Source organism: Lissotriton vulgaris, chromosome 12, assembly GCF_964263255.1.
Source record: "Lissotriton vulgaris chromosome 12, aLisVul1.2, whole genome shotgun sequence".
NCBI classification, from domain to species: Eukaryota; Metazoa; Chordata; class Amphibia; order Caudata; family Salamandridae; genus Lissotriton; species Lissotriton vulgaris.
The window spans coordinates 755,521,003-755,546,907 of NC_141700.1; the positions used below are offsets into that span (position 1 = coordinate 755,521,003).

Genomic DNA, 25,905 nt, shown 5'->3' on the forward strand with positions numbered 1-25,905 from the left:
GTGGACCACTACTTTACTTTTCCAATGCTTTTTTCTTCCCATTCCTTATACTTTTGACAGTTTTCAGTCACTGTTATATGCATAAACTATATCTTCAGGCAACAGTATATCAAAGCCAATACTACCTGGTCTTTGCATCGACCAGAATCCTAGTTCCCTGTGACGTGCAGGCAATAAAACAAAGACATGTTTCTGCACCTGCTCGAGGTACACAACAGGCCTGCAGGAAAGACCCATACTGTTCTGTTAACATTGTATGCCATTGATATTCTTGTAGTTCAACATTTTTATTGCAAGCATTTGGCTGTCAAGTTTAGGTAGAATGTTTTTTTTCTTCTTTTTTGCAATAATAAGCAAGCACTGGCGAAGCTCATTGGTCTGGTGTGGACTGCCAGCCTTTTGGCTTTGTCGATGCATGTTTTGTTTTCCCAAGTTTTTTGCAAAAACTTAGTTGTTGGGAAAGCTCCCAGTCCCTCGTCGATAAAAAAAAAAAAAAAAAATGGCCTAAAAGCAAACATTTTTTTAGTCTCAAAAAGCACATATTGCCATTGTAGTCCCTGGAACAGAAGGGGTCTTTTTGGGGTGTAGGCGTGCTCTGAGATAGGGCGGAATGCAGTCACCCACAGTGAAGTGCTGTATGCTGTGATGGGGGGGGGGGGGGAATCAATTTGACTGACACAATAACAGGCCAATGGATGAAGAGGGCGGGCTGAAAGCCTCTCTTAGTAACTATTATATGTCATTTTCGTAAATCAGACCTAGAAATCAATCAATCATGGGTTTGTTGAGCACAAACAAATGTACAAATACCAAAAAAGACCTAAAAGCAGAAAATGCGGCCCATATCTAACATGGGATGCCTAAAAAGCTCAGTGGCGTGTAACAAATACGGTATGGGTGACGCATTGGTTAAGAGTCGAATGTTAGAGGAAAGTTCATTGGCAGACGCAGGGAAGCGCGAGCCCTGGTGACAGATGTGGTAAAACCATCAAGGGAGGGTCAGAATGCCAAAAGGAGGCAGGTATGGGCCTGGGGGGCTTATTTGTATGTATTTGCAGCTGATACATGTCAAGCAGAAACACTGTCCCAAAGAAACAATTTAAAGAACATCGTTCATAGTGTTCACACCGACCACAGTGAGCTGCTGTGGTCTGAATCATTTGCTCCTTTCAGTGGACACCAAAAGCAAAGACAGACAAACAGATCACCTACATCCAATAAGCCGCAGAGGTATAAATACAGTCATCACTTTTGGGCTACTCTGACCTCCAGGTGCACACGCTTCAGTGCCTGTCTGCGAGAAGGTCGGACGCCATCTTTGGTGAGTGCAGACGTCAGCACCTAACGCACAGCATTCAAAATATCTTTAGGCGCCAAATTTCCCTCAAAACAAATGAACTGCACAACAACCTCCGTTTATGAACGAAGATGGTGTAAACATGTCCAGTAAGGTTCACGAGGCCTGCACAGAGCTGATAAGAGCATCATTGCAAGGGCAGGGCGCCCTCGCGCCGACCGCGCCACACTGCGCAGTAGTGCGGGTCTCTGGCACGAGGGCGGTCCAGTGTTGCATGTAAACAGGACACCGTGTACTGTAAATACCCCACCCGGGAGGGTGTTATTGAGACCTACAGGTTCTAGACTGACTTGACCCCATGGGCAGAGGACCAGGGGTGCATGGAAGCGAGCACACTCACAGGATCCGGCCGGGCCTGGTGAGGGTGAAGGATCACGAGGCAAAGCTTTAACATGCTCCCACAATTTAGGAGAACCTTGCTCCTGTGCCCAGGAGGCTTCAGGCTCAAGGATGGATGCAATGCAACAGGGAGCAACCGAGGTCTGCTTCAAATAGAGACCCGCCAGGGGTGCTACAAAACACAAACTATAAGGGGGGGCGCAATAGACCAGCGAGTAGTAAATAGTAATAATAGGGAACATAGCAGGTAAACAGACCAGGACCATCCAGGGTGGGCAAAAGAACAGAGAGCAGTAGGGGGCACAACTGACCAGGGATCAACCAGGGGGGTACAAAAGACCAGAGAGAGGTCAGGAGGCACAACAGAGCAGCCTGAACGCACAATAGACCAGGGAGAAGCCAGGGCTCAGTGCACCAGAGAGCTGAAAAGGTGTGAAATACAGAGGAGTGCGTAGAGTGCACTCACATAGTAGAGCGGTATAGAGTACATTTTTGGCCTTGGCCGTAGTTCTCATGCCACGGGACTGTTGAAACCCCTCCACTGGCTGCCAATTCGGAAGCGCATTAAGTTGAAGGCTCTTACCATAGCGTTTAAGGCTCTTCATGGTACTGGAGCGCTCTATCTGAGGAAGAGAGTTGGCTTTTAGCACCCATCTAGAGCCTTACGATCGGCTGCGCTGACATTGGCCACGGTCCCGGCGATCAGAAGGGCGCGGATCGGGGGTCGGTCCTTTAAATATCTGGCGCCGCGGGCATGGAATGATTTGCCACTCGCACTGAGAAAGAGCGAGAATTTGGCTGCATTCAGGAAAGAGCTTAAAACGTGGTTGTTCGTTCTCTGATCTCGCCCCTGTCTGAGGTTATGCTGTGTTGGGTCTGATAGCGCCGGGACACTCTTGTTTGAGTAGCTGAGCGCTCAATAAAACCTACGATAACATAACATAACACCAGCAATACCAGGAGCTACTCATTACCATCACCGATACCAGGCCACCAGCAATACCACCGCAAATACCATAACGCCATCAATAATACCACCTATACCATAACACCACCATCAATAATACTGTAGGAGAGGAGGGTCTGCTTCCTATGCTCACCCCCACTTTTTGCTTTTGCTTCACTGGTTTTCGACTTAGATATGGCTGTGGGCCTGCTAATCAGACCCACAGCCCAGATGCACTCTCTCTAAATTCAAACCATGTACTCTAGGTACATACACAATTGGGAATTGGTTCACCTTATCACCCCCTGTAGAAGTGTAACCTAGGTACTCAGGGCATAGGTGTACCCAAGGCCTACCAGGGGCTGCAGCATGTATTATGCCACCCCTGGCTGGCCACTCAAATAGACACAACTGGCTGATCACTCAGCTGGGGCAAGGTCGTGTAACCACCCCTTGCTTAGGTGTAGTATTCCTATACCTACTTACAAATAGACACATAGTAACCTATAAGTCACTCCTATGGCAGGCCTTAACAATCCTGAAGGCAGAGTGCTTGGTTATGTGTGAGATGGTGCTCTAGCATGAGCTGAGCCTGTCTGCAGCTTTCGGAACCATGTCCTTATAGCTGTTCTATGATATTGCCATACCATATACTCTTAAGTGCATTATAATTCTCGCGGTTAATGCTAAATTTGGTTTGGCTTTATCAAAACATGTCGTGTAAGGTGTCATACGCTTTGGAATACTACCCCCTCGACAATTCTGGCGAGGGGGTAGCATTCCACCCTTCTAGAGGGAGAAGATATGTTGAAACTACTGTACCCGGTTAAAGTTAACCAGAGCCCCAGCATCACAAAATGGATGCTGCTGCCACAGACACAAGTCTGACCTCCTGCTGCTGGGAGTCCTTCCAGTCACGGAGGTTTGGACAATAGGTTTCCTGCTTGGGGAGGTGCAAGCACCACCCCAGACAAGAGGATGTGTATTGGGACAGGGAGGGCTGAATAGAATCAGACACTGCCTGGAGAACTCTAGGTGCTCCATGCATACCCCAGTTCAAACCGGTTGCTGGGGCACTCCAGCCCCAGCTCTGGCACGAAACTGCACAAAGGAAAGGGGGTGTAGCACCCCTCTTCCTGGTCCCACCCATAGGAGAGACCTAGTGACCAAACCAGCCCCCTTTCGTTGTATAAAGGTAGGAGCTGACCCAGGAGACTTCAGATTAATCCTGGAATTGACTGAAGACGAAACTCTGGACCCTTCGACATTCACCTGAGCTGAAGAAATCTCCCTTGTGGCCAAGGAGTGACCACCCTGGGCAACCAGGCACCATCCAGCAACTTGACGGCTTGCTTTGTCCCCGTTCCCGCCAGAACACAAGCAGAGAGCCTGACAAGACCTCGACTCCCGGATCCCTCTGACCCCACTGCACGACTCCAGCACTGCTGAGCCCCGTGGAAGGTGTCGGGGCCCGTGGAAGCATTTAACGTGGAAAGTCTGCAACTTGCTAACAGCGCAGCTCCTGAGGCCTCCTCGAAGCTGTGCACTGGGGACTGAGACACCCCGACACCGAGCTCCACCTGCACCGAAGACCAGCCCTCCACGAGATCTGCATGGGGCCCTTCTGCTTGTGTTCTGCTCGACGCGTTGTCCGGTTGCTGGCCCGTTGGCTAGAAGCCCCTGGCGACGATCCTTTTTGAAACTCCATCGCTAGTCTGGTTGCTCCAGACTGGCCCTTGCTTTCCCTCAGAGGTGAAGTACCTCAGACCCTCCTGGTCTGCACCAGAAGCCTTTTATGTATCCTGCATGGGTTGCCTTTGCTTAGGCTTGTTGGCTCCGATCTTGAAGCCGACCCCTCCATCTGCGAGAACCTTCGTGGGACAGCTCCTCTCCAGCACCTGGTTGTCCTCGACGCCTCCGGGTCCGCGTGGCTGCAACTACAAGCTTCACCCCAGCACCTGATTGCTCCTCGACGATGTCCTGGTTCCTCCTTGGTTCCACCCGGTCACTGGCTAGTGACCTAGACTCTGTCCCTTCTACTTTCAGGTCTTCTTCATCCTCGATCCACCCTTGGATCCACCCGGACATTTTCCTCCTGGTCGCCTGCAGCATCTTTCTTCACAGGCTCCATAGACTTCAATGGCGAAACCCGACAAATCTTCACACCTATGCACCCGCTTCCTGTAGGTGAGATAACGCGAGTACTTCAGTGCTCTCAAGGGTATTGACTATCCAAGTGTCTAAGTTTTTAGTTGTATCCTTCTAGCTAGACCGGAAGTGTCCTAAAACTCCATTACTTACCTTTCTAGGTTCCCATTGACTCTTGCTTGAGTGTACGGACACTGCACGCGCCGCCTGTGGGCCTCCTACTCCTAACCTAAGGGTCAGATAGTGTAGCCCCAGCGATTCCCTAGGCCTCTTCCTTTCCCAAGTCGTGGTTATTATACCACTTACTTAGTATATGGTTTTACTTGCCCCTAGGGCCTAACTGTAAATTGTGCTATTTAAAATTTTTCTAAGTGTAACTTGTTATGTGCTTTTGCCTCTGATCTCATGAAGAGTTCAGAGGAGTTCAGAGGAGTGGGTTAGTAAATAAATACATATATTTTGTGTGGTGTCCTTTCATTTGATATTCAAGAGGTTACATATGGTAAAACAGCTGGCTTTACACGCTCGCAAGAGTTTTTAGCCTAAGACTGTTCTGTCGACACTACCTCTAGGATAGCTGGTCTATAAGGTTGACTTTACAACCATCACCATAAGGGTTGTTTGGACCGGTGCACGGTGCTCACTAGAATAGTGAACATCATATACCAGGCCAACTTCTCACAAATACCACCACCTATTCCAGACCATCAGCAATACCACCACAAATACCATAATACCACCATCAATAATACCACCACTGATACCAGAACACCAGCAACACCACCACAATACCATGACACCATCAATAATACCACCACCTATTCCAGACCATCAGCAATACCACCACAAATACCATAACATCAATAATACGACCACTGATACCAGACGACCACGAATACCATAACACCACAATCAATAATACCAATGATAACAAACCACCAGCAATACCACCGCAAATACCATAACACCACCACCAATACCAGACCACCAGCTATACCTCCGCAAATATCATAACACCTTCAATAATACCACCACCTATACCATAACACCACCATCAATAATACCACCACCAATGTCATAACACAGCCATCAATACCAACACCAATGCCACAACACAGCCATTAACAATGCCACCACCAAAACACCATCAATATTACCACCACCTATACCAGAAAACCATCAATAATACCACCACCAATGCCATAATACAGCCATCAATAATGCCCCACCACCAATACCACCATAACACCATCAATATTACCACCACCTATACCATAACACCATCAATAATACCACCACCAATGCCATAACACAGCTATCAATAATGCCACCACCCATACCACCATAAATACCATAACACCATCAATAATACCACCACCAATACCATAACACCACCGATACCAGACCATCACAATACCACCACAAATACCATAACACCACTATCAATGATACCACCGCCTATACCATAACACCACCATCAATAATACCACCATAAATATCACAACACAACCATCAATAAGATCACCGCCAATACCATAAAACCACCATCAATAAATACCACCACTAATACCAGACCATCAAAAAAACACAACAAATCCCATAACACCACCATAAATATCACAACACAACCATCAACATTATCACCACTGATACCAGACCACCTGCAATACCACCACAAATACCATAACACCATCAATAATACCACCACCTATACCATAACATCACCATCGATACCACCACCAATTCCAGACCATCAGAAATACCACCACAAATACCATAACACCACCATAAATATCACAACACAACCATCAACATTATCACCACTGATACCAGACCACCTGCAATACCACCACAAATACCATAACACCATCAATAATACCACCACCTATACCATAACATCACCATCAATACCACCACCAATTCCAGACCATCAGCAATACCACCACAAATACCATAACACCACCATCAATAATACCACCAATAACAGACCACCAGCAATACCACCACGAATACCATAACACCATCAATACCACCACCTATACCATAACACCACTATCAATAATACCACCACCAATTCCAGACCATAAGCAATACCACAACAAATACCATAACACCATCAATAATACCACCACTGATACCAGACCACCACAAATACCATAACACCACCATCAATAATACCACTGATGATACCAAACCACCAGCAATACCACCGCAAATACCATAACACCACCATCAATATTACCACCACTGGTACCAGACCACCAGCTATACCACCGCAAATACCATAACACCACCATCAATAATACCACCTCCAATACCAGACCATCACCAATACCACCACAAATACCATACCACCACCAATGATACCACCACCAATACCAGACCACCACAAATACCATAACACCACCACCACCAGACCACCAGCTATACCTATGCAAATACCATAACACCATCAATAATACAACAACCTATACCATAACACCACCATCAATAATACCACCACCAATGCAATAACACAGCCATCAATAATACCACCACTGATACCAGACCACCAGAAATACCACCACAAATACCATAACACCATCAATAATACCACCACTGATACTAGACCACAAGAAATACCACCACAAATACCATAACACCATCAATAATACCACCACCTATACCATAACATCACCATCAATACCACCACCAATTCCAGACCATCAGCAATACCACCACAAATACCATAACACCACCATAAATATCACAACACAACCATCAACATTATCACCACTGATACCAGACCACCTGCAATACCACCACAAATACCATAACACCATCAATAATACCACCACCTATACCATAACATCACCATCAATACCACCACCAATTCCAGACCATCAGCAATACCACCACAAATACCATAACACCACCATCAATAATACCACCAATAACAGACCACCAGCAATACCACCACGAATACCATAACACCATCAATACCACCACCTATACCATAACACCACCATCAATAATACCACCACCAATTCCAGACCATAAGCAATACCACAACAAATACCATAACACCATCAATAATACCACCACTGATACCAGACCACCACAATTACCATAACACCACCATCAATAATACCACTGATGATACCAAACCACCAGCAATACCACCGCAAATACCATAACACCACCATCAATATTACCACCACTGGTACCAGACCACCTGCAATACCACCACAAATACCATAACACCATCAATAATACCACCACCTATACCATAACATCACCATCAATACCACCACCAATTCCAGACCATCAGCAATACCACAACAAATACCATAACACCATCAATAATACCACCACTGATACCAGACCACCACAAATACCATAACACCACCATCAATAATACCACTGATGATATCAAACCACCAGCAATACCATCGCAAATACCATAACACCACCATCAATATTACCACCACTGGTACCAGACCACCAGCTATACCACCGCAAATACCATAACACCACCATCAATAATACCACCTCCAATACCAGACCATCACCAATACCACCACAAATACCATACCACCACCAATGATACCACCACCAATACCAGACCACCACAAATACCATAACACCACCACCACCAGACCACCAGCTATACCTATGCAAATACCATAACACCATCAATAATACAACAACCTATACCATAACACCACCATCAATAATACCACCACCAATGCAATAACACAGCCATCAATAATACCACCACTGATACCAGACCGCCAGCTATACCACCGCAAACACCATAACAACACCATCAATAATACCACCATCAATGCAATAACACAGCCATCAATAATACCACCACCAATGCAATAACACAGCCATCAATAATACTACACCAATTCCATAACGCAGCCATCAATATTGCCACCACAAAACCACCATAAATACCATAACACCATTAATAATACCACCACCAATACCATAACCACCATCAATAATACCACCACCAATGCCATAACACAGCCATCAATAATGCCACCACCAATACCACCATAAATACCATAACACCATCAATAATACCACCACCAATACCATAACACCACCGATAACAGACCATCAATCACAATACCACCACAAATACCATAACACCACTATCAATGATACCACCACCTATACCATAACACCACCATCAATAATATCACCATAAATACCACAACACAACCATCAATAATATCACCGCCAATACCATAAAACCACCATCAATAAATCCATCAATAATACCACCATAAATACCACAACACAACCATCAACATTATCACCACTGATACCAGACCACCTGCAATACCACCACAAATACCATAACACCATCAATAATACCACCACCTACACCATAACACCACCATCAATACCACCACCAATTCCAGACCATCAGCAATACCATCACAAATACCATAACACCACCATCAATAATACCACCAATACCAGACCACCAGCAATACCACCACGAATACCATAACACCATCAATAATACCACCACTGATTCCAGACCATCAATAATACCACCACTGATACCAGACCACCAGCTATACCACCACAAATACCATAACACCACCATCAATAATACCATCACTGGTACCAGACCACCAGCTATACCACCGCAAATACCATAACACCTTCAATAATACCACCACCTATACCATACCACCATCAATAATACCACCACCAATGCCATAACACAGCTATCAATAATGCCACCACCCATACCACCATAAATACCATAAAACCATCAATAATACCACCACCAATACCATACCACCATCAATAATACCACCACCTATACCATAACACCACCATCAATAATACCGCCACCAATACCTCCATCACCACCGTCTCATCCACTACAGACATTTTTGCAAGGGTTTGTTTGTATGCGTTGTCAGATCAAACCCCGGTGTACTGCCTTTAATAAATGATGACATTAACAAGCATTGGTATTCACTGGAGATATTGGTCGTTAGGTAATGCTATGACTGACTTTTCCCCACCCAACCAGACTTCCAGCGTGGGATTCCAGAGGACTCCACTTCGCCATGAATCAGTGCTTGCAGTCTCACTCAGGCTTTTCTCTCATTGTTTCAGTCGGATTATACCAATGGGCCAACTGACCTAACCAAAGAAATGAGGACTACAAGCCCCAGAATGCCCTGCTTGGTTCATTTTAAAACATGTGGCAAGAAACAAGGAGTCCAGATGCCATGTAGTCATCGGTGGCACAATCTTGAGAGCTGTACTCCTCCACTACCAGATGCCGAGTGTAAACGAGGAGCCCCATCTACGGGGTGGAAGGTGTGACAGCTCCTCTGTCACGCATTGCACAATAGGGAGGGGGGAGTAACACGTGTACTTCAAATGGGGTTTCAATTGATTTTCTATTTTTTCCCACCCCAAAAATTCCAGCATGCGGTTACCTTACAGGATGGATTGGGCATGGGATAGTTTAACAACTATGCTGCCTCGGAGGGGTTAGGAGCGCGCACCCCTTCAAGTGCTACAGAGCCGCCGCCAACCTGTGGCAGCAAGCGCTATGAAGAATGGATGGATGAAACTTATACCTTCAGGGCGCTTGACCAATGCCATATAAGTCCATCCAGCCCTACTCCGGTGACGTCACTATGAGTACAAGCTTTGCTCGGGACCGCCGCCAGGTCTGTAGTTTACAGAAGAGTTTATTTCCGCGTGTGTCACTCAAGTGACCTCATGGACGGTAAACTTCCTCATGTGGCTCACGAGTCCGAGACTGAGGTCATCGTCTGGGGGTGCGGGGAGGCAGGATGGGCGTGGGAAAGGGTCGGTGCCACGGTGGCAAGAAAAGAATGGGGGGTGTAGAAAAACATGGCGGCACACTTCGAGCACGGCCCGACCAGGGCAGCACAAAGCACCGCCCGACCAGGGCTGAACCCGGGCAGCGCGGAGCACCGCTGAACCCGGGCAGCGCAGAGCACCGCTGAACCCGGGCAGCTCGGAGCACCGCTGAACCCGGGCAGCGCGGAGCACCGCTGAACCCGGGCAGCGCGGAGCACCGCTGAACCCGGGCAGCGCGGAGCACCGCTGAACCCGGGCAGCGCGGAGCACCGCTGAACCAGGGCAGCGCGGAGCACCGCTGAACCAGGGCAGCGCGGAGCACCGCTGAACCAGGGCAGCGCGGAGCACCGCTGAACCAGGGCAGCGCGGAGCACCGCTGAACCAGGGCAGCGCGGAGCACCGCTGAACCCGGGCAGCGCGGAGCACCGCTGAACCCGGGCAGCGCGGAGCACCGCTGAACCCGGGCAGCGCGGAGCACCGCTGAACCAGGGCAGCGCGGAGCACCGCTGAACCAGGGCAGCGCGGAGCACCGATGAACCCGGGCAGCGCGGAGCACCGCTGAACCAGGGCAGCGCGGAGCACCGCTGAACCAGGGCAGCGCGGAGCACCGCTGAACCAGGGCAGCGCGGAGCACCGCTGAACCAGGGCAGCGCGGAGCACCGCTGAACCAGGGCAGCGCAGAGCACCGCTGAACCAGGGCAGCGCAGAGCACCGCTGAACCAGGGCAGCGCAGAGCACCGCTGAACCAGGGCAGCGCAGAGCACCGCTGAACCAGGGCAGCGCAGAGCACCGCTGAACCAGGGCAGCGCAGAGCACCGCTGAACCAGGGCAGCGCAGAGCACCGCTGAACCAGGGCAGCACAGAGCACCGCCCAACCAGGGCAGCACAGAGCACCGCCCAACCAGGGCAGCACAGAGCACCGCCCAACCAGGGCAGCACAGAGCACCGCCCAACCAGGGCAGCACAGAGCACCGCCCAACCAGGGCAGCACAGAGCACCGCCCAACCAAGGCAGCACAGAGCACCGCCCAACCAAGGCAGCACAGAGCACCGCCCAACCAAGGCAGCACAGAGCACCGCCCAACCAGGGCAGCACAGAGCACCGCCCAACCAGGGCAGCACAGACCACCGCCCAACCAGGGCCGCACAGACCACCGCCCAACCAGGGCCGCACAGACCACCGCCCAACCAGGGCCGCACAGACCACCGCCCGACCAGGGCAGCACAGACCACCGCCCGACCAGGGCAGCACAGACCACCGCCCGACCAGGGCAGCACGGACCACCACCCGACCAGGGCAGCACGGACCACCACCCGACCAGGGCAGCACGGACCACCACCCGACCAGGGCAGCACGGAGCACCGCCGAACCAGGGCAGCGCGGAGCACCGCTGAACCAGGGCAGCACAGAGCACCGCTGAACCAGGGCAGCACGGAGCACCGCTGAACCAGGGCAGCACGGAGCACCGCTGAACCAGGGCAGCACAGAGCACCGCTGAACCAGGGCAGCACGGAGCACCGCTGAACCAGGGCAGCACGGAGCACCGCTGAACCAGGGCAGCACGGAGCACCGCTGAACCAGGGCAGCACGGAGCACCGCTGAACCAGGGTAGCACCGCTGAACCAGGGCAGCACGGAGCACCGCTGAACCCGGGCAGCACGGAGCACCGCTGAACCCGGGCAGCACGGAGCACCGCTGAACCCGGGCAGCACGGAGCACCGCTGAACCCGGGCAGCACGGAGCACCGCTGAACCAGGGCAGTAGGGGCACACCTGTGAACCCTTCAAGGCTAACATGAGGGCAGTGTTTGTGTAGGGTGGCAGGGCCCCCTATCCACCCCTGCCATCAGAGAGGGCCCTGTCACAGCACGTATTCCTGTACCAGAGGCCTGGTCTCCTATCGCTGGCGTGAGGGATCCCGCATGGGAGCAGGGGCAGCCACTGGGCCCCACGGGCAGGTGAACAGGTTCTCAATAAAACATGATTTAGTTGTTTGTGGGCCTTCTGTGTCTGCAAAAGGATAATTCTGTCAGTCCAATCAATTCAATGCTATTAGTCAGTACTATGGATGGGAGGTGGTTTGGCATCCATAGCAAATTGAACAGAAAAAGAGAAATTGTGAAAATAGGCAAAACAGAGAGAGGGACCAATAGAAAAGGTGAGCGTGAGCGAGAGAAAGAAAAAAGGAATTATGAGAAACAAAAGAGGGGAAACGTCCCAATCAATGGAGTTCGCGCCACCTGTGGCTCTGGTGGATGGTGGATCTGGACCTGTATGAGGCCAACCCTCATGGCAAATGAGGGGATGGATGGGGCACCCGTGGAAGGAACCACGTGGGCCAGGTGATAATGTCCACAGAGCAGAGTAGACCGGGTGCATCATGACAAGTGAAGGGAATGATGGTGGTGCCCTGGGAGCTCAGCTGACAGAGCAGCATGGAAGTTGATATCAAAGATGGCGGTTACCTGGGAGCTCAGCTGACGAAGCAGCATGGAAGTTGAAATCAATGATGGCGGTGCCCTGGGAGCTTGGCTGACGAAGCCGCATGGAAGTTGATATCAAAGATGGCGGTTACCTGGGAGCTCAGCTGACGAAGCAGCATGGAAGTTGAAATCAAAGATGGCGGTGCCCTGGGAGCTCAGCTGACGAAGCAGCATGGAAATTGAAATCAAAGATGGCGGTGCCCTGGGAGCTCGGCTGACGGAGCAGCATGGAAGTTGAAATCAATGATGGCGGTGCCCTGGGAGCTTGGCTGACGAAGCAGCATGGAAGTTGAAATCAAAGATGGCGGTGCCCTGGAAGCTCGGCTGACGAAGCAGCATGGAAGTTGAAATCAAAGATGGCGGTGACCTGGGAGCTCAGCTGACGGAGCAGCATGGAAGTTGAAATCAATGATGGCGGTGACCTGGGAGCTCAGCTGACGAAGCAGCATGGAAGTTGAAATCAATGATGGCGGTGCCCTGGGAGCTCGGCTGACGAAGCAGCATGGAAGTTGAAATCAAAGATGGAGGTGCCCTGGGAGCTCGGCTGACGGAGCAGCATGGAAGTTGAAATCAATGATGGCGGTGCCCTAGGGGCTCAGCTGATGGAGCAGCATGGAAGTTGAAATCAAAGATGGCGATGCCCTAGGGGCTCAGCTGATGGAGCAACATGGAAGTTGAAATCAAAGATGGCGGTGAACTGGGAGCTCAGCTGACGAAGCAGCATGGAAATTCAAACCAAAGATGGCGGTGCCCTGGCAGCTCAGCTGACGGAGCAGCATGGAAGTTGAAATCAATGATGGCGGTGCCCTGGGAGCTTGGCTGACGAAGCAGCATGGAAGTTGAAATCAAAGATGGCGGTGACCTGGGAGCTCAGCTGACGAAGCAGCATGGAAGTTGAAATCAAAGTTGGCGGTGACCTGGGAGCAGCATGGAAGTTGAAATCAAAGATGGCGATGCCCTAGGGGCTCAGCTGATGGAGCAGCATGGAAGTTGAAATCAAAGATGGCGATGCCCTAGGGGCTCAGCTGATGGAGCAACATGGAAGTTGAAATCAAAGATGGCGGTGAACTGGGAGCTCAGCTGACGAAGCAGCATGGAAATTCAAACCAAAGATGGCGGTGCCCTGGCAGCTCAGCTGACGGAGCAGCATGGAAGTTGAAATCAATGATGGCGGTGCCCTGGGAGCTTGGCTGACGAAGCAGCATGGAAGTTGAAATCAAAGATGGCGGTGACCTGGGAGCTCAGCTGACGAAGCAGCATGGAAGTTGAAATCAAAGTTGGCGGTGACCTGGGAGCAGCATGGAAGTTGAAATCAAAGATGGCGATGCCCTAGGAGCTCAGCTGATGGAGCAGCGCGCAAGCTACAATGAAAGTTGGTGGTCCAGCGAGAACTACGATTACCAGATGACTCCACGTCACCATGTTTTTTTTATTTTATACAAATGATTGTTTGGGTATCTTAGTTCAACTGGATCCACTGAACTGAAGCTAAAATACAACCCCAAGAATACACTAGGGTGTTCAATGAAAATCCAGAAGTGGAACCCACTGTCCTTGGTGACGTCATCCAGAGGCCAGGAGCAGCATCAGAAGTGATGGGGAAGATGCGTCCTTGTGCCCTTTGTGCACGGCGCACCGCTAATGTTCGCACTCCCTCTCGGTGCTGACGGCTGCCTCAATTAACAGAAAGGTGACTGCCAGCAGCACTCCCTGCCTTGAAGATGCTTCCAAGCAGACATCAGTGTTTGCAGCCAAGAGCACCGAGCATGCTTGGACATGCAAGCCCTAAAAAACAACGTCAAACTCCAAACTCAACACGCTTAATGCTTGTGGGTGATGGACCAAGGAAGAGCAGCTAAAAGTCACCCCATCAAACAGGGCCCGTCTGCCTGTTTATGGGGTGAAAGCGGGGTGCTTCAAACCTCCACAACTCCAGCCCTGTGTATGTGGTACTTTGATAAAACATCGAAGCTAAAAATATTGTGTGGACAGAATATTGTGTCAAAAATACTTTGCTTACCTTTACGATATTTTTGTACTTTACAATCTTGACACAATATTTTCTCCACATAATTGTTTTTCCTCAATAGTTTGTCCAAATACTGTGCATGTGATGTGTTCTGTGTTCCCAGTGTCGGGGTCTTACTACCCGCAGATGGCATGGGCACCTTCCTTATCAGTGTGTGAGACTCTATCTCAATGCTGCTGTCGGCGTAGCTCCATCACAGCCTCCCTGTACTGGTGTGGCCTGACCACATCCTTGTGTTTTTACCTCCGTGTCAGTGTGCTATTCGTGTCAGTATGTCCCTCTCCCAGTGTCAGTATGTCCCCCTCCCAGTGTCTCCCTGTCTCAGTGTCAGTCTGTCCCTCTCCCAGTGTCTCCCTGTCTCAGTGTCAGTCTGTCCATCTACCAGTGTCTCTCTGACCCAGCGGGTCAGTATATCCCCCCCTCCCAGTGTCTCCCTGTCTCAGTGCCAGTATGTCCCCCCTCCCAGTGTCAGTATGTCCCCCTCCCAGTGTCTCCCTGTCTCAGTGTCAGTCTGTCCCTCTCCCAGTGTCTCCCTGTCTCAGTGTCAGTCTGTCCCTCTCCCAGTGTCTCCCTGTCTCAGTGTCAGTATGTCCCTCTCCCAGTGTCTCCCTGTCTCAGTGTCAGTCTGTCCCTCTCCCAGTGTCTCCCTGTCTCAGTGTCAGTCTGTCCTTCTCCCAGTGTCTCCCTGTCTCAGTGCCAGTATGTCCATCTACCAGTGTCTCCCTGTCTCAGTGCCAGTATGTCCTTCTCCCAGTGTCTCCCTGTCTCAGTGTCAGTCTGTCCCTCTCCCAGTGTCTCCCTGTCTCAGTGTCAGTCTGTCCTTCTCCCAGTGTCTCCCCGTCTCAGTGCCAGTCTGTCCCCCTCCCAGTGTCTCCCTGTCTCAGTGTGCCCCTCCCAGTGTCTCCCCGTCTCAGTGTGCCCCTCTCCCAGTGCCAGTGTCTCCCTGTCTCAGTGTCAGTATGTCCCCCTCCCAGTGTCTCCCTGTCTCAGTGCCAGTATGTCCCTCTCCCAGTGTCTCCCCGTCTCAGTGTGCCCCTCTCCCAGTGCCAGTGTCTCCCTGTCTCAGTGCCAGTATGTCCCTCTCCCAGTGTCTCCCTGTCTCAGTGTGTCCCCCTCCCAGTGACTCCCCGTCTCAGTGCCAGTATGTCCCCCTCCCAGTGTCCCCCTGTCTCAGTGCCAGTATGTCCCCCTCCCAGTGTCCCCCTGTCTCAGTGTCAGTATGTCCCCCTCCCAGTGTCTCCCTGTCTCAGTGCCAGTATGTCCCCCTCCCAGTGTCCCCCTGTCTCAGTGTGCCCCTCTCCCAGTGCCAGTGTCTCCCTGTCTCAGTGCCAGTATGTCCCTCTCCCAGTGTCTCCCTGTCTCAGTGTGTCCCCCTCCCAGTGACTCCCCGTCTCAGTGCCAGTATGTCCCCCTCCCAGTGTCCCCCTGTCTCAGTGTGCCCCTCTCCCAGTGCCAGTGTCTCCCTGTCTCAGTGCCAGTATGTCCCTCTCCCAGTGTCTCCCTGTCTCAGTGTGTCCCCCTCCCAGTGACTCCCCGTCTCAGTGCCAGTATGTCCCCTCCCAGTGTCCCCCTGTCTCAGTGTGCCCCTCTCCCAGTGCCAGTGTCTCCCTGTCTCAGTGCCAGTATGTCCCTCTCCCAGTGTCTCCCTGTCTCAGTGTGTCCCCCTCCCAGTGACTCCCCGTCTCAGTGCCAGTATGTCCCCCTCCCAGTGTCTCCCTGTCTCCGTGTGCCCCTCTCCCAGTGCCAGTGTCTCCCTGTCTCAGTGCCAGTATGTCCCTCTCCCAGTGTCCCCCTGTCTCAGTGTCAGTCTGTCCCTCTCCCAGTGTCTCCCGGTCTCAGTGTGCCCCCCTCCCAGTGTCTCCCTGTCTCAGTGCCAGTATGTCCCCCTCCCAGTGTCAGTGTCCCCCTGTCTGTGTGCCCCTCTCCCAGTGCCAGTGTCCCCCTCCCAGTGTCTCCCTGTCTCAGTGCCAGTATGTCCCCCTCCCAGTGTCTCCCTGTCTCAGTGTGCCCCTCTCCCAGTGCCAGTGTCTCCCTGTCTCTCTCCGGGGAGAAAGAGAAGTGAATTATGGCACAGCCCGTGGATGACGGCTGGCCTGCAGCATCATGGGCGGGGAGGGGAATGTGGCAGCCCCAGGGGGCATGTATCGGCGAGTGACACAGACTTAGGAGACATATGGTCCCATGACTGCCAAGTGACCCACATCCTGCCGACGACCTTCCTTCCGCCAATCCCGACAAGAGTCCATGCTGGGATCTCCGAGCCCACGTTTCCATGTGAAAAGCGCAGTGAGGCCGAGAAGGCCACGTGCAGACGCCCTAACGAGAGAACTGGCTGCACATGCCACGCCCACCCGCACGCGCAATCATAAGGATAGTTTATAGTGCAGTCGACAAAAAAATAAAATAAAGATGACAAGTATGTAAGTGTGCTTCCCTCCATGCTCATGCAAAGGTACAAGTTCGCCGACATATTACCGGTGCACACCCTGAACCTCCAGCAGGCGTGACACCAGGCGTGACACGAGAATACTTTCCACATAAACTCGACTAAGCAGCAGACACACCTTCAACCGTGCACGAGAATCGAAGGCGCTACTTACCCGAGCTCCCAGTAAGCGCTTTGAGGGCTGGTTAGGGGTACGAGCGCTATATAAATATACTAAAATACAATACACGGGGCCACGTGGCAGCTGTAAGAGGCACCCGTTTAGGCTCGGAGTAGAACTGGAAAATTACTGGGAAAGAGGAAAGCACATAGGGTACCACAGAATGTTCGGGAAGAGGGTACATCAATCCCAGGGTAGCAGGGAGAGGGGGCGGTGAACAAACATGGCGGCGCCCTGGAGTAATCCAAGCCAATGAAACGTGGACAAGTGCCTTACCGTCTCCTTTAATTCCAGCGGCGCGCTCCGCCTTTCAGCATCTGGGGCGCCCTTGACTCCAGTGGTGCGTGTGCTTCCCTGCTCTGCCGGTTGTCCTCTTCTGCTGACCCTCCCTCCCTTCCTCCTCCTCCGGCCCCTCCCCTCAGATATTTTAAAAGTAAAGACGCTGAGAGCCCTCCCCGCCGGCGGGGGCTGCCAGCCTCCAGCCCTTCCTCCTGGGAGCCAGGCTGGGAGTTGACGGTAACCATGCCAGCAGCCAGGCGGCGCTAGCAACGGAGGGCTCCGCCGGCCCTGGGGCGAGAGCGCTCCCAGCACACAGCACGGGACAACGCGGGGGCTGTGCAGAAGCACCCGGGGGAGGCCAGGCCCGGAGGGCAGCGTGAGATAAACAAACACGTGCAAGGCAAGGGGCGGGCTAGACACGTGCTCTCATCACAGGAGTTACATCCATGGGGGGAGGCAGGGGGGGGGGGTCTCATCAGGGGAAGTGGGTCCTATAAAAATACATCTGGGGGAGAGGGTTGGGTTGGGGCTGGCAGCAGGTGCCCTTATAGAGAGAATGGTTTTATAACATGGATTCCTCCTATCAGTGGGGCCAGGCTGGGCCTGTGCTGGGGTGTTCCTATCAGGGGAATGTTTCTCGGACCTGAATGACTCCCCCAGGAACAGGCTGGACCGGTGTGTGTGGGGGGGGGGGGGGGGGGGGGGGGGATCTTTCTAACATGGGAGTGTTTTAACACCCACTGACGCTCCTTTCGGGGTAAGGGAGGCGCGAGGGTGACTGTTTTCACAAAAACACAATGTCTTATCAATTCTTGGGTACACCGGGTCCTCTGTTCTCAGAACGCCTCCGCCCCCCTTCAAGAGGAGTTCTTAAGTGTGGGAGCACATTGTATGGAGGGGGTCTCCTAATGAAGAAACGCGTGGAGCATTTGTTTCATACCCAGAGCTGACAAGGCAGGCCTCACTCCGACCTCAGGGGCTCTCCCGGACTTTCCAACAGTCTCCCTGTGGGATACTGAAGGGAACAAACATGACAAGTGCCCCGTAAGACAACATCTCCCGGAAGCAGATGCAAGTGCATTCTGGGTTGGCGATGACTGCACATTAACTAACAACCAATCAACTCTTATGGGCCTCCCTTCGTACTCCCCCAAACTGCACATTTCCACACTGTCGGTGCCAGCATTAGATGCCAGTAAACATTCCCAGGTTCGGAGGGGCTCCCTAGCCTAGATGATGACAAACCCTCCCTCCACCAGGAAACAAGCATTGGCAATAAGTCTGGCTTTACAAGAATGTTGCATGACAATGTAAAGCGTTACAAGTAAATAGCAAGAGAGTTAATATGTATTTGCATTTGTGTGGCAGCAAAGAGCGGTAGAATTATATTGGTGTAGGTTAAAAGGTCAGGCGACTGTTGCTCTATCAAGCCAGACCTGAAAATCCACGTACGTTAATGACTGCCCTCCTCCCACCTGTGCTCCTGCCAGAGAATAACAGCACAAATGACCTTGTTATCAAAGACAATTTAATAGCATAACAATGGCACGTGTGTTCCCCTGAAAGTTCAACCTCAGGTTACAAGATAAATGAACAACATGCTCACAGCTGTGTGGAGAGCAAGCACTTTTTTTGTGGAAGCACACAACCTCTGCCCAATCAAAACATGTACTCCTGGCTCCCAAGATGTGGGCGGAGCCAACACCCCTCTCGAGTGACGATCACAGTATTGTCCGGTGACAGCTGCGCTGTCAAACCAGACCATAACCAGGGGCCAGACCCAGGGAACAGTGCCTGGTGAGATGGGGGCACTGCTAAGGAGGAAGGGTGGGGAGAGGAGTTGGCCTAACGGCTAAGGCGGTCAACCTCAAATCTGGGGAACTGGGTTCGAGTCCCGGCAACGCGACGCTGAACATCCTGTGATTCTGGGCTAACCACTAAATCTCCCTGTGCCTAACAAAAATGAATGTGTGTCCTCCCCTCCCTAAGCGCCTTGAAACCCTCTGGGTATGTAGTGCGCTATACAAATTTTTTGACTTGACTTGACTTGACATGTAACGCAACTGGTGCTATGTAAAGCGCTCTGATATCCAATACCTTCGAGTCAAGTTTGCGCTATATAAAAATCTGTAAAATAAAGGAGGGGTGGTGATGAAGAAATGCTGAAAAGAGAGTGAAAGAAAGAGCAAGAGAGAAGGGACTGTGGAAGAAACCGAAAGGATCAGCTGCTGAGAGGAGCAGGGACAAGCTGAAGGAGCTGGAGCTGCCGAGGAGAGGGGTAGCCAGGAGAGAGTGGAGGGGCTGCTGAGAAGAAAGAGAAGGACAAGGAAGTAAGCAGAGAGTGCAGGGACCGCTGAGAAGAATGAACAAAAACAACAGAAGAGAAAATGAAGGAGTGCAGGAGCTCTAAGGAGAGAGGGAATACGCAGAAACTGCTGAGGAGAGAGAGGAAGACAGAGGAATACAAAGGCGAGAGGGAAGGAAAGCCTGCAGGGACTGCTGAGAAAAGGCAGAGGGAAGGACAGAGGAGAAAAGGAATGAGTGAGTGCAGGATCTGTAAGAAGAGAGGGGGAACAAAGAGCAGAGACTGCTGAGGAGAGAGAGCAAAGGGCAGAGGAGAAAAGAAAAGATGCACAGACAGCCAAGAAAAGAGTAGAAAGAGGAGAGTACAGAGACTGCGAGGAGAAAGAAGAACAGAGATGGAGGAAAGCTAGGAGTACAGAAAGAAACAGCTAAAGGGGGCAAGCAGGGGTTGCAGGAACTGAGGGGGGGGCAAAGGAGAGTGTGCAGGAACTGATGAGGAAAGACAGGCGAAGCAGAAGGGAAGGAACTGCTGAGGGGGTAATGGAGAGTGTGCAGGAACTGATGGGAGAGAAGCAGGGAGGGCAAGAACTGAGGGGGCAAAGGAGAGTGCAGTAACTGCTGAGGAGAGAGGGGAGAAGCATGGAGGAGGACTGCTGAGGGGGGCAAGGGAGAGTGCGAAGGAACTAATGAGGTAAGACTGGCGAAGCAGAAGGGAAGGAACTGCTGAGGAGAGAGGGGAGAAGCATGGAGGAGGACTGCTGAGGGGGGCAAGGGAGAGTGTGCAGGAACTGATGGGAGAGAAGCAGGGAGGGCAAGAACTGAGGGGGCAAAGGAGAGTGCAGTAACTGCTGAGGAGAGAGGGGAGAAGCATGGAGGAGGACTGCTGAGGGGGGCAAGGGAGAGTGCGAAGGAACTAATGAGGTAAGACTGGTGAAGCAGAAGGAAAGGAACTGCTGAGGAGAGAGGGGAGAAGCATGGAGGGGGACTGCTGAGGGGGCAATGGAGAGTGTGCAGGAACTGATGGGAGAGAAGCAGGGAGTGCAGGAACTGAGGGGGTCAAAAGAGAGTGTGCAGGAACTGCTGAGGAGAGAGGGGAGAAGCATGGAGGGGGACTGCTGAGGGGGGCAATGGAGAGTGTGCAGGAACTGATGAGAGGGGAGAAGCATGGAGGGCAAGAACTGAGGGAGCAAAGGAGAGTGCAGTAACTGCTGAGGAGAGAGGGGAGAAGCATGGAGGAGGACTGCTGAGGGGGGCAAGGGAGAGTGTGCAGGAACTGATGGGAGAGAAGCAGGGAGGGCAAGAACTGAGGGGGCAAAGGAGAGTGCATAACTGCCGAGGAGAGAGGGGAGAAGCATGGAGGAGGACTGCTGAGGGGGGCAAGGGAGAGTGCGAAGGAACTAATGAGGTAAGACTGGCGAAGCAGAAGGGAAGGAACTGCTGAGGAGAGAGGGGAGAAGCATGGAGGGGGACTGCTGAGGGGGCAATGGAGAGTGTGCAGGAACTGATGGGAGAGAAGCAGGGAGTGCAGGAACTGAGGGGGTCAAAAGAGAGTGTGCAGGAACTGCTGAGGAGAGAGGGGAGAAGCATGGAGGGGGACTGCTGAGGGGGGCAATGGAGAGTGCGCAGGAACTGATGAGAGGGGAGAAGCAGGGAGGGCAAGAACTGAGGGGGCAAATGAGCGTGCAGGAACTGCTGAGGAGAGAGGGGAGAAGCATGGAGGGGGACTGCTGAGGGGGGCAATGGAGAGTGCGCAGGAACTAATGAGGAAAGACGGGCGAAGCAGAAGGGAAGGAACTGCTGAGGGGGGCAATGGAGAGTGTGCAGGAACTGATGGGAGAGAAGCAGGGAGTGCAGGAACTGAGGGGGTCAAAAGAGAGTGTGCAGTAACTGTTGAGGAGCGAGGGGAGAAGCATGGATGGCAGGAACTACTGAGGGGGCAAACGAGAGTAAGCAGGAACTGATGGTGAAAGATGGGAGAAGCAGTGAGTGCAGGAACTGCAGAGGGGGGCAATGGAGAGTGCGCAGGAACTGATGGGAGAGAAGCAGGGAGGGTAAGAACTGAGGGGGCAAAGGAGTGTGCAGGAACTGCTGAGGAGAGAGGGGAGAAGCATGGAGGGGGACTGCTGAGGGGGGCAATGGAGAGTGTGCAGGAACTGATGAGAGGGGAGAAGCATGGAGGGCAAGAACTGAGGGGGCAAATGAGCGTGCAGGAACTGCTGAGGAGAGAGGGGAGAAGCATGGAGGGGGACTGCTGAGGGGGGCAATGGAGAGTGTGCAGGAACTGATGAGAGGGGAGAAGCATGGAGGGCAAGAGCTGAGGGGGCAAATGAGCGTGCAGGAACTGCTGAGGAGAGAGGGGAGAAGCATGGAGGGCAGAGTGAAGGATAGAAGAGAAAAGGAAGGAGTGAGTGCAGGAACTGCTGAGGGGAGAAGCAGGGAGTGCAGAGGGAAGGACAGAGGAGATAAGGAATGAGTGAGTGCAGGAACTGCTGAGGAGAAAGGGGAGAAGCAGGGAGTGCAGAGGGAAGGACAGAGGAGATAAGGAAGGAGTGAGTGCAGGAACTGCTGAGGAGAAGGGGAGAAGCAGGGAGTGCTGAGGGAAGGACAGAGGAGATAAGGAAGGAGTGAGTGCAGGAACTGCTGAGGAGAAGGGGAGAAGCAGGGAGTGCTGAGGGAAAGACAGAGGAGATAAGGAAGAGTGAGTGCAGGAACTGCTGAGGAGAGAGGGGAGAAGCAGGGAGTGCTGAGGGAAGGACAGAGGAGATAAGGAATGAGTGAGTGCAGGAACTGCTGAGGAGAGAGGGGAGAAGCAGGGAGTGCTGAGGGAAGGACAGAGGAGATAAGGAAGGAGTGAGTGCAGGAACTGCTGAGGAGAGCGGGGAAAGGAGAATGTGCTGGCACTCCTGAGGCGAGAGGGGCGATAAAAGAGCACAGACACTGCTGAAGAGAGAGAGGAGAAGAACACGCCTTAAGAGAGAATCGAAACAGAAATAGCAGGAACATGTGAAGAGAGGGGAGAGAAACGAGCACTACCTAGGAGTGAGGGAGGACGCAGGGGCACAGAGAGTGCAGGCTGGCATCACAGATCACCCTGCACCCTAACAAGGGAACCAGGGGGGATTCTGCATTTTGGGTCCAAGTGGTAAAGCCCTGGAAGCAGAGAGGAGCACGTGCCATCCAGGCCAGAGGTGAAACCAGACTATTTCAGAGATAATCATTAGACTGTGGGTCCAGACGGGAAGAACAAACCACCACCGACACCGACATATACACAGCTCATGGCAATCAACACCAGCCGACAGTGTGATGACAGACACAGGTAATCCACCCGGATGAGAGGCACCTCCACCCCTAATGCAGAGTAGCGACAACAATCCAACGATTCCAACTGAGACGTCACCTCGTCATCCCGGGTGCGGTGAAAGGAGCCAGTCGGCTATAACCAGAGCCACTGGAATTATGCGATTTTACATCCACAGCATTTGCCACATAATTGAGAATACTGCATCAGCCACATAATCCATCATCTGCTCTATAACTTGCAGACATTAACCCCCAAAATATTCTAGCTAAAAAGTATCAAAAGTTACTAAAAACGCAGCAACATGCGTTGCAACGCAGTGGTAGTTTTTCGCAAAGGTTGACGGGTCACCTATCTATTGCTTAATGCTGTATTTGGGTTATTCTGGTACTAATGAGGTGAAACATCCACCCAGCCCGTGTTAACGTGTAACAATGACAAAATAAGGAAGTAATGCTCTCACAAAATGTGTCAAATTATGCTGCATAATTTGCCTTTTCTTGCCGCATAATGTAGCCAGCGCTGCTCCATAATACTGACCTCCAGAGGCCCCGACTATAACGAACCACTTGTTCTCAATTGGGCAGGCACGTCCCGGCATGGAGGGCTCTAATAAATGTAAATGTAAATGTATTTATATAGCGCAAATCACCGAGCGGTTTCTAAGCGCTTGCTTAGGGAACCCGTCCTGGTATTCCCCTGTGAGATAAACCCAGCAGGGTATCCGCAAGGTGAAAGCCAGGCATCCCACTGCGAGGGGCTGTTGTGGAGATTAAGCAAGCTATTGCCCAGAGTCGCAGAGTGTGAACCCGTGATTCGAGTAGGCACCGGAGCGAGAATTGTCGAGTCCGTGGACATTTTAGGACTCAAGACCCCGCCGAGCCGGGAATTGAACCCTGGTCCCGGGCTGACCTCTGCTTCCAGATCTGCCTCCTCTAACCAGTTAGCCACACTTCTCCACTAGAGCAGACCTGCTGGTCCCAACGAGCTGGTTACTCAAGTAGTTGACAATTTACAGTTCAGAACCCATAGTTCCATCCCTAAAGGATGCCTGTAACCCAGTCCACCCTGGCAGCTTTCTGTCTCTGGCATGCCTCGCGATTCCCTTGCCCCCTCCTCGCCTGCCACTCCCCCCAGCCCATCAATAAGGTGTCAGATTGGGTGACTCCTGATACAGTCAGAATATACACTTGGAATCAGAATATAAAGTAATAATAAATACATTAATAGGACATGTAGAGCGAATCGTCTACGCAAGCACGCTAACAACCGTAAATTGCGCGTCGATCTCAGATCCCTCACACCGCTAAGAACGGTGCCCAGAGACAAGGGCATCTCTGCTCACTCACACTTCCCATGTAAGCTCAAAGCAAAGACACACTTCAACCACACACCCCGACCGGGAGTAGCGTGCTTCCCATGTAGGCAAGCGCTTCAGTGCCCCACATAGGGGTAGGAGGTCTGTATGTATGCTACAAGACAATACAATCCAGGGAAAAATAGCAATTTACTGAGAGTAGGAACAGCTGAGGGGAGAGAAGATGAAGCAGGAGGTGTGCTGCTGAGAGGGGGCAGAGAAGGGACAAGCAAGGAGACAAGGGAGTGCAGAGGAAAGAGGTAAAAACAGGTAAAGTAGGAACTGCTGTGGGGAGGGAGGAGAAACAGGTAGAGCAGGAAGTACCGAGGGTAGAGCAGGATGGTGAAATGCCGAAGAGTGGAAGTTATAGGTAGTCATGTAAAGTAGGCAGAAGATAGGCTGCTATGGGGGAGAGGTGTAGCGGGGTGGGGGGCAGGGTAAGCAAGGATGGTTGGGGAGAGAACTGGAGAGATGTGAGCCAGAGGGAACAGGAACTGATGAGCGAGAGAGAGGACGGGCATACACACAGCACCTCCCTGCCCTGCCGAAGACCTACAAGGAGCTGGAGAACTCTTGGGCCGAAACACATACACAGAACAGTCTCAACTGAGGCCGAGCAGTCATCACAGGGTCATTCAATTATAACTCTGGGCAAAGGAGGGCACATTAAGGAACTGCCTAATAGAGAAAAAACACCAGCAGGCTTATAATGTACAAACAAAAAAGGGGACATCACATCTGCAAATACATATAAAAAATGTTCCACCACATATACAGGGTCAAGACTGATCTGCATATGGCTGGGTCTGTACTGGAATGGCATGGGGAGCTAAAACACAATGGATTTAGGCCCGGATCTCTGTATTGGGGTGAATGTATGACATTTATTCAGCACTCT

At 51.8% G+C, this 25,905-nt stretch overlaps 1 protein-coding gene across 2 annotated transcripts in view; it reads right to left on the bottom strand.

Annotated features, from left to right (window-relative positions):
* The window catches only part of LOC147678599 (low density lipoprotein receptor adapter protein 1-B-like), a 73,938-nt gene that overhangs the window by 39,239 nt on the left and 8,794 nt on the right, over nucleotides 1–25,905 (bottom strand). Inside the window, exon 1 of one of the 2 annotated variants that reach the window (XM_086946054.1) lies at nucleotides 18,043–18,142. The exons of the other annotated variant lie outside the window; for it this stretch is intronic. The gene's annotated coding sequence lies outside the window, so the exon portion shown is untranslated. Of the gene's footprint in view, nucleotides 1–18,042; nucleotides 18,143–25,905 lie in introns of those variants that run through there. 2 annotated transcript variants of the gene reach the window in all.